The sequence below is a fragment of the Mercenaria mercenaria genome, chromosome 1, assembly GCF_021730395.1.
Source record: "Mercenaria mercenaria strain notata chromosome 1, MADL_Memer_1, whole genome shotgun sequence".
NCBI classification, from domain to species: domain Eukaryota; kingdom Metazoa; phylum Mollusca; class Bivalvia; order Venerida; family Veneridae; genus Mercenaria; species Mercenaria mercenaria.
In genome coordinates this window covers 102,820,191-102,829,554 of record NC_069361.1, presented here as the reverse complement: position 1 = coordinate 102,829,554, position 9,364 = coordinate 102,820,191, and positions in this window count along the sequence as shown.

Sequence of the window (9,364 nt, the reverse complement as noted above, 5' to 3'; positions counted from 1 at the left end):
TTTTTGTCAGTCTTTAAAAATTTTCCCCAGACTTAAAGCAGTAGACTTTTTATCTGCATTTCCTCGAGTTGCTAGCACTAGTATGTTATTGTAAGAATCTTTCAGTGTTTGCGGGTAAAGATGGGAATATCTGGCACGAGGGTAACTGTTTAGGCGGTAACGAGGCTCCTGCCAGTGATTGATTCTTTTTCTTGCATGCCTTATTCTTCAATTTGTAGAAGATACAAAGAAAAACGAAGGTTTTTCTTTAAGGCGCTATTTTGTTATAGTAGCTTATGAATTAACGCATTCATTCATAAAATATAGCAAGCGAGTCATCTTACACCCCTGGGTGTAAGATGAGTTTTTCTAGCACCGGAAAAGCACGGGAAAATCCTGTCTGGCATGCAAGAAATACATGTATTAGTAAAAAAAAAGTTTCATCTGCAAAAAGCTCACTTGTATGACATAATAAACACATTTAAACTATGGTTTGGTCAGCAAGAGATCACAGTATCAGGTCAAAAAAGTAAGGTGTGTGACTGTTGAAATTGATGAGTAGGCACTGCCTAATTATTGCTTATGTCTAGCTAAGTCCGTCTACATCAATGTTTTAAGTCTAAAACTTAGGACTGTTACTTAAAAATGACAAATATTCAAGTTGCCATATCTTTGTTTATAAAACAGCAGCATGTGTTTTAAGGAAATTTTGAAAAGAGGTGTGAAGGTGCAGAATGCACAGGTGCCCTCTAAAACTGTCTGTTGATATAGGCGATATTACTAGTTAACAAAGCAGTTTTATTTTTGTCCTTTCTGTTGCATATGTGGCATATACCAGACAAGTTATATCTTTGGAGCAATCCAACAACCAAATGAAAACAGAAATGGATATTTCATGATAAAGCAATTTGTATCTTTTTCTGAATGAGGAAATAAGAGAAAACAAGACTGATGTCAACATTGTATGGTACATGCCTTCTAAAAAATACTCGACGGGATAATGTTATCAAGTAACAAGCGGGTCATGATGACCCTATAACGCTCACCAGAGTTGATCTGCCCTACTGACCAAGTTTTTGATCCCACATGACCCAGTTTCAATTGTGACCTAGAGATCATCAAGACAAACATTCTGACTAGGTTTCATAAAGATAGGGTCACAACTGGCCTCTAGAGTGTTAACAAGGTTTTCCTTTGATTGACAGGTGACCTAGTTTTTGACCCCACATGACCCAGTTTCAAACTTGACCTAGAGATCATCAAGACAAACATTCTGACTATTTCTCGTGAGTTTCAAACTTCAATTGTGGTCTCGACAGTGTTAGCAAGATTTTCCTTTGATCTAGTCTAGTGACCTAGATTTTGACCCCACATGACCAAGTTTCAAACTTGACCTAGAGATCATCAAGACAAATATTCTGACCAAGTTTCATAAAGATTGAGTCACAACTGTGGCCTCTACAGTGTTCACAAGCTTTTCCTTTGATTTGAATGAGTGACCCAGTTTCACTCTTGATCTAGAGATCATCAAGGCAAACATTCTGACAAAGTTTCATAAAGATCAAGTTTGAAACTTAAATTGTGGTCTCTACAGTGTTCACAAGATTTTCCTTTGATCTGGCCTTCTGTCCTAATTTCTGACCCTGCATGACCAAGTTTCAAACTTGACCTAGATATCATCAAGACAAACATTGTGACAAAGTTTCATAAAGATAGGGTCACAACTGTGGCCTCTAGAGTGATCACAAGCTTTTCCTTTGATTTGACTGGGTGACCTAGTTTTTGACCCCCCATGACCCAGATTCAAACTTGAACTAGAAATCATCAAGACAAACATTCTGACCAATTCTCATGAGTTTCAATCTTAATTGTGGTCCCTAGTGTTAACAAGATTTTCCTTTTATCTGGTCGAGTGACCTAGTTTTTGACCCCACATGACCCAATTTAAAAACTGACCTAGAGATCATAAAGACAAACATTCTGACCAAGTTTCATAAAGATTAGGTCACAACTGTGGTCTCTACAGTGTTCACAAGCTTTTCATTTGATTTGACCAGATGACCTAGTTTTTGACACCCCCTGACCCAGATTCAAACTTGACCAAGAGATCAAGACAAACATTTTGACAAAGTTTCATAAAGACTAAGTCACAACTGTGGCCTCTAGTGTTAACAAGCTTTTCCTTTGATCTGACCTACTGACCAAGTTTTTGACCCCACATGACCCAGTTTACAACCTGACCTAGAGATCATCAAGACAAACATTCTGACCAAGTTTCATAAATATTGGGTCACAACTGTGGCCACTAGAGTGTTCACGGGGCAAATGAGGGACAACGCCAATGACCGGTCACAATAGCTCACCTTGAGCACTTCCTGCTCTGGTGTGCTCAAAACAAGGGGCATAGTCAAAAATTATTAACCAAACATAAAACTCTCTAAATATGCTCCTGTCCACTTGATGTTGATGATACAATCTACTTTCATTTGAATTTACCCGCCCGCTTAGCTCAAAAGGAAGAGTGTCGATCTACAGATTGCAGGGTCGCAAGTTTGATCCTCTCGGGTTCTAAGTATAAGGGCTGTACATCATGTCTACTCCATACCTTAACTATTTGAAAATTTTCCTTTGAACTAGTAACAGTAATTGTTAACCTCATCAAGAGGACGTGCAGAGCACCTAACACTTGGTCCAAGGCCAAGGTCACACTTGGAAGTCAAAGAGCTTAGCAGAATGAGAAGTCAATTACTGATCATAGGATATGATTTTATGAAGTTTCACACCTGTAGGGCTAAGCATCCTCCAGGATTGTGTACCAATTACATCCATACACCACTGTGACCTTGACCTTTGACCTAATAATACAAATGCATTTATTGGCCGCAGAAAGTGATTTTATGAAATTTTACTGCTGTAGGTGAACCATTTTAAACAAAGCTCACTATGATTTTGACCTAATGACAGAATTGCAGTAGAACCAGATTATGATTATTAATTTCTATTTACCTTACTCTACAGTAGACAAGGTGTGGCCCTAAACCCTGGTCATCTAGAAAATAATGCATTATTCTCACGAACCCTTACTCACTCTATTATTTTATGATACAAGAAGGGATCAATATTATATCATCAAACTGTTTATTGACAACAAGAACATTTAAATTATATCTTTCTATGCAACAGGTGTCCTGGAAATCTGCATGTGGCAACTAATTTAAAGAAACACAACAAAATATATAAGGTATAGTACACAATCTTGTCATGCCAATTAACCCTTACCATGCTAAATTTCTATAATGAATTTGTCCATCTTTCAATTTGGACAGTACCATTAACTGTTATAAGGAAGGCTTACCTAAAAATACTGACTAAATGGCGATCAGTGCAGATCATGATCAGACTGCACGAATGTGCAAGCTGATCATGATCTACACTTGTCACAAGAGCAGAATCAGTCGTGTCCAGCCTGATAAGGGTTAATGTCTAGTGCACAACATACATATTTTTGAATGTATACATTAATAAACAAATGTCATAAGTTATAACCTTGAAGTCAACAATGAAAAGTAAGAAATATAATAAGTACAAATCTTCAAGAAGAGTTCCTAAAGTTGCATTAAAAGGTAAATTTTCTCATAGACTGACCATACATATCAAAGTCAGTCATCGTACTATTTTTATAGGGCCAACTTTTCTTTAAGTCATAGTTTGTATTATTTTTCAGAAGATCCCAAAAATAAAACTGTTTCATTCACATTAAAACCATTTATTTTATGTTTTTCGGTGGTTTATCGAAATATAACGGTGAATTATATCCTGATAAACTCACTGGCCACTCAGTGAAAATTATCAAATCTGATACCCGGATTAACGTAAAAAAGTTTACCGAGCGTACTGAAAGCCGGAAACAATATGACGATGACGTCGTTAAAATGACGTCATCTTTGCGATGCTTTCTGATAAAATTTCCCGCAAATTTCGACATTTTATTGAAATAAACACAACAAAAGTAGAGTTTTAGACATAAAATAAACAGAAAAATTGTTGGTATCAATGTAATATCACGGTAATTTCACTCGTGAACACCAAAAGTTGTTATTTTCACTCGTGGCTGCGCCACTCCTGAAAATATCACTTTTGGTGCCCACTCGGTGAAATTATAACGTGATATTACACCGAAACCAACAATTATCCTCTATATAACAGACTGTCAGTGAATCGCAGGATCTGACAGAGGACAGCAATCTCGACTATTCAACAGCTTTGTCACTTATGAAAATTAATAGTCTAAAAAAGGGGCATAATTTTGTAAATTTTGCACTGAGGTACCAGCTTTAATACTGTACAAAAACTTAACCAGATATTGTTAAGTGGAAAAAGGGGCATAATTTTGGGAAAGAGCAAAATAAAGTTATGGTACCTGTGCACTACAAGTCGGATCATAAATGTATAAAAATTCAATCTATTCCCATAAATGATTATTGAGATACCAGCTTACATACAAAAACTTAACCAAATCAAGACGTGAAGGCCAACACTGATGCCAACGAATGGGCAAGTACAATAGCTCCACCTATTTTTCAAACAATTCATATATTCTTTTAACACAGAAGTTACTGTCTAGGCCCATACAAACATACAAACATTTACCTCTTCATATCATTTTATGTACAGATATTTACAATACATGTTTATATGGAATAACAAAATTAATGAAGAGCTTCAGCACTGAGTATCAATGAACTTCATCAATATACAATCAGAAATTCTTCAGAATGCAATAAATACAATCATTTTTGGTCACTGCTGCACAGAAATAAAATATCACATAATATTATGTCCTTAAACATATTATTGTTACACTATGCAATATTGCACACAATAGTAGATAACTTGTGCATATCAGATGAATACAAAACTCTAAGCAAATGTAAGAAAACCAGGGCCAGTATGCAAATATCGGGGCCAAAACTAGAAAACGGGGTAAGTACAAGATTCAAGCATCTTGACTGGATAAAACGCGGGGCGGGGGTGATATCATACTGGCCCATTATTTGTCCTCTGTTGTATCACTGGTCATCAGCCTATAACAGCATCCCTCGGACAAATAACATTGCCAATATGGAATGGAATCATTTGATACTAATTTATACTGGGTCTGTAATTTGTGGATAGATGATTATAGTCTATATATCATCTATCCACAAATAACAGACCCAGTGTCACTGTTTAAAGCCATTCTGGAACGACTGATTTCATTATTTTATTCTTTCAAAAAATTTGACATTAAATCACAAGAATATTATTCTTACTCTTATCTGATGTGTCATTCTCATTCACAAGTATTAGGACTTAACTTTTAAATGTGACCTAAATGCATCTTGAGCAATATTAATAACAATACAGATCAAGTAATTTGTTTAAAACTGTTTGTCTGCAATATTTCAGGTATGTAACATCCTTTAGTTAACTTAACCAATGTTCCTGAATTCTGTAGTACCGACCTGTTCTCTATAAATAAATGACAACTTTCGCACATGAAGGTGGAGGTTTCAGATACATAAATTTTTCTTCTGTTCAAAGGTCAAAGAGGACATATCCCTTGCCACTACACTGAACCTCCGACCTTCTGATTCACAGTCCTATGCTCTACTACTGAGCTAAACAGGATTGGCAACACAGAAAAAAAGATACCAAAGCCAATTAATATAAAATCCTATAAAATAGATAAAATGTACAAATTGCTTTGTAATTATAAAATATTTTGTCCATGTTTATTTGTACATCTTGGCAAATGTTTTGATTCACACAATCCTCAAGCCCTCTACAGCCAGAGTTGAACACAACCATGATATGACACATTCTTCAACAATCTGAAAAGTAAAATGTTATTTTCATAAATGATATAGACAGAGGTTATTTACATTGTACTAATATACTCATAATTATGTTACTAAAAATCAGTACCATACCAGTGCTATTTTGATTTAAAGATGAAAATTGTCTGTTTTAGTGGAAGGGTGAATTTTATTACAGGTTTTTCAGTGAATATCAAAATATTAACATGAAATTTTATCTGCTATTTTTACGATGAAAAATATCTTTTATATATTTTTCACTGGTAAGAAACTACAAAATTGGTAAATTTAGTCAAAACAAGAAATAAAAAGAACATTAATTTTGTTTGTTTTACATGTAATATCAAACTATCTGTCACTCATGAACACCATATCTTACAATGTAAGTTCTTGTGACGACTGAAAAATACTTTATTTTACATCTAAAACATCAAATATTTTAAATGATAATTTTTGCCAAGAAAGTTCCAAATATAATTCACTCTAATATTTCAATAAATTGCTGAAGAAAATGCAATAACGGCAAATCTTTTCACAATGGCTTGACTACTGACATTCCAAAGGATTGCCAAATACATTCTAATAATTATGTAAAATATGCTTGATTACTGTTTTTCAAAACTAACATTTCATTGTATTATGAACTTTCAATATAACATCAAAATAATTCTTTAAAGCTACTTGAGAAAATATGACACAAATGTCATTCAGCTGCTTGCTAAAACAATTTTGTTTTCAACAGTTTCTCCTTTACACAATAATTGTCTGTAAACCTATCATAACCAGTATTCTTGGATTCTTTACCAATATTATTAACCTGTTTTTCTACAGGTAGTTGACAACTTTCCCTCATGGTTCACAGAGAACCTTCATCTCACCTGCATTCTCCTATATCTTTTAATATAACAGTTTGCTACCAGGGCCGGATCCAGGATTTTGGTTAATAGGTGCATAGTCTCTAGGTGGATCCTGGGGCATACCCTCTCGGAAAATTATATAATATACCTCAATTCTATGCACTAACCTAGATACATACCATAATAGGGTATCAGGAAACTTTAACTTGTGAGCTACCAGTATCTGAACTGAATGCATATTCGAAGAAATGCAGCATCATCACGGCATGTCCAGGTAAAAACACATAGGCAGAGTAGAGAAATATGGCTATAGTTGCAACTAGTATTGAATCTTAAAGTAAGTTAAGGTAAAATACTGAATGCGTGCATGTATCAAAAATATAACTTGAAATACATCTATAATACCATTCCAAGTATAACTTTCTAATAGGTTTGAAATAGTCTGTACTTGATTATATATCAAGTGTTACTGTTTAACACTTACTGTAGTTTGAACAGACTCATTTTCAAATATTATACAGAAAATTTTCATAATATATATTAACTATGTTACATGCCTGCATGGACATAAATAAAAAAATTATAAGCTAGCCTTGTGGCCAAATAAGAAACTACAGAAGTAATGGTTTAATTCCATTCCTTACTGTATAATGCTATGCTACCTACACTTTAATCAATTGGGCCTAATAGTAATACACATATGGGTTGAATTTAATCCATAATTTTAAATAAGAAATCTTCGAAAATATGATGTGACAAGTGCGAGGAGACATCGGTTTCAGTAACAGCACACTGCCGATATGACATTAAATTACAGAAATAAAACACAAAATATACGTTCATAAAATGTCAGCAAGGCAAGTATATGCTTTAAAGCCCCAACTTTTACTGCCCTGGTAGTATTAGTAAATTTTGTAGGAGGAGCCTATCAAATAAGAACGCTACTCTAGACTGTCTGTCAGCTAAAAATAGCTCCCTTTCAACATGATCAATGAATCACAAGTAAATGTAAACAATGGGCAATTGCAGAAGAAATATGAACTTACATGTTTGATGGTTGCAAATTAATATTATATTCATATTTCGTGCTCAATCAATCTAATAAAAGATTCAAAGTTGAGACTAGCATTCCTGATATTTAAACTTCTTAATGTAAATTGACCAGATAAACTTCAAAAACAAACTTTAAACATTCATTTAGCTTTTCTGTCATTGCTGACATTGGCCCATTAATTGGGATAATCTAGCAATAAATGTAGAAATAATAAACTATTCAAGTCTAGGATGTAGAACAATACAATCAAATTTGCAAGTGTTGCTGTGATAAGGTCATAAAAATGATAACTTAAAGCTACTTGAAATAATTGATCACTGTATGTCTGTAGTTTAGTTCTCTACATCTTGATTTAAAACTTGATATTTTAAATAACATAAAAATATAACTGCAGAAATTATTGATATTCTATTCAGTTTAAAAATTCAAAATTACTTTTCTAGCAAAGCTTTACAATATGCTCTAGGTGTTAATTCCATTGATACATGAAGCCTTCTGCTTATAAATCAGGTTTGTTGATAAAACTAACCACGTGGGAATTGTTTACATTCTCTATTTCTCCACGATTCATGACCTCGTTAGCTCCTCCTGGCAAATTCAAATTTTTGGCCGTTAGTCTAAATTATTTTTCTCATTGGAGATTTCCTAGCAGAAATATGCAGAATAAGTTTGGACGTGACGGAGACAGCAACAGTCAAAAGTTATCACGCCATCCCGAAACGTCGTATTATTTTGACCAGTATATTAGGACTTTTTTTATATTTTAATGTCTTCATTTTCCTAACAGTAAAATGCAGATACGGGTAAGGCTTAAAGGGATGACAACTATAAAATATCAGTCCATAAAAAAAGTCATCCCGATAAGCCAAATGAGTAAGGCTAATCACCAACATAATCACATCTATCTATCTTCCGTAACCGTCGAACCCCTTGCGGGGACGTAGACGTTTAGCGCGTCAAAATCAGACGAGAGCAATACTTATGGCTTTTACATACCATTAGTAAAAACAAATATGTACCAGAAACACTGAAGTATGCATCCTGTTCCGAAAATATTTAGGTACGAAAATACGTGCGCCCCGCCCAACTTACCTTTTTTGGATTATCAATCAAAAGGATACTGACTATCTTCACTTCTGTTGGTTCAAGCATGTAAACAGCAGTATTAAGGGTATACTGCAAATACCAGTATTCAAGAAAGCTCATAAACCGTTTTAAAACCATTTTTACGGCGAACTTTTGTACCCGGAAGAAGAGTCGTACGATAATTTTTTTGGTTCCTTGCTGTTCATATATCGTTTCGTTACACGCTCATGGGCACCAGCTTTAAAACTACCGAAATAATGTTAAATATACCCCAAATCAACAAATACCAGAATGTACTAAATCTTGGTATCCCTCTTTAAAGTCTTTTAAAAGGCGAATAAAGCTGCTGGCAGGGGCGGTTACAGGATTTGTGTGTGTGTGTGGGGGGGGGGGGGGGGGCAGGGCACAAAATATTTTGTGTAGAGCAAAAAACATAGCGGACAGATATATAGTGATTAACCACCGTAGTCTTATAATAAAAAGTGCAATTTATTTTAAACTGATCAGTATAAAAACTCTTTTTTTCATTA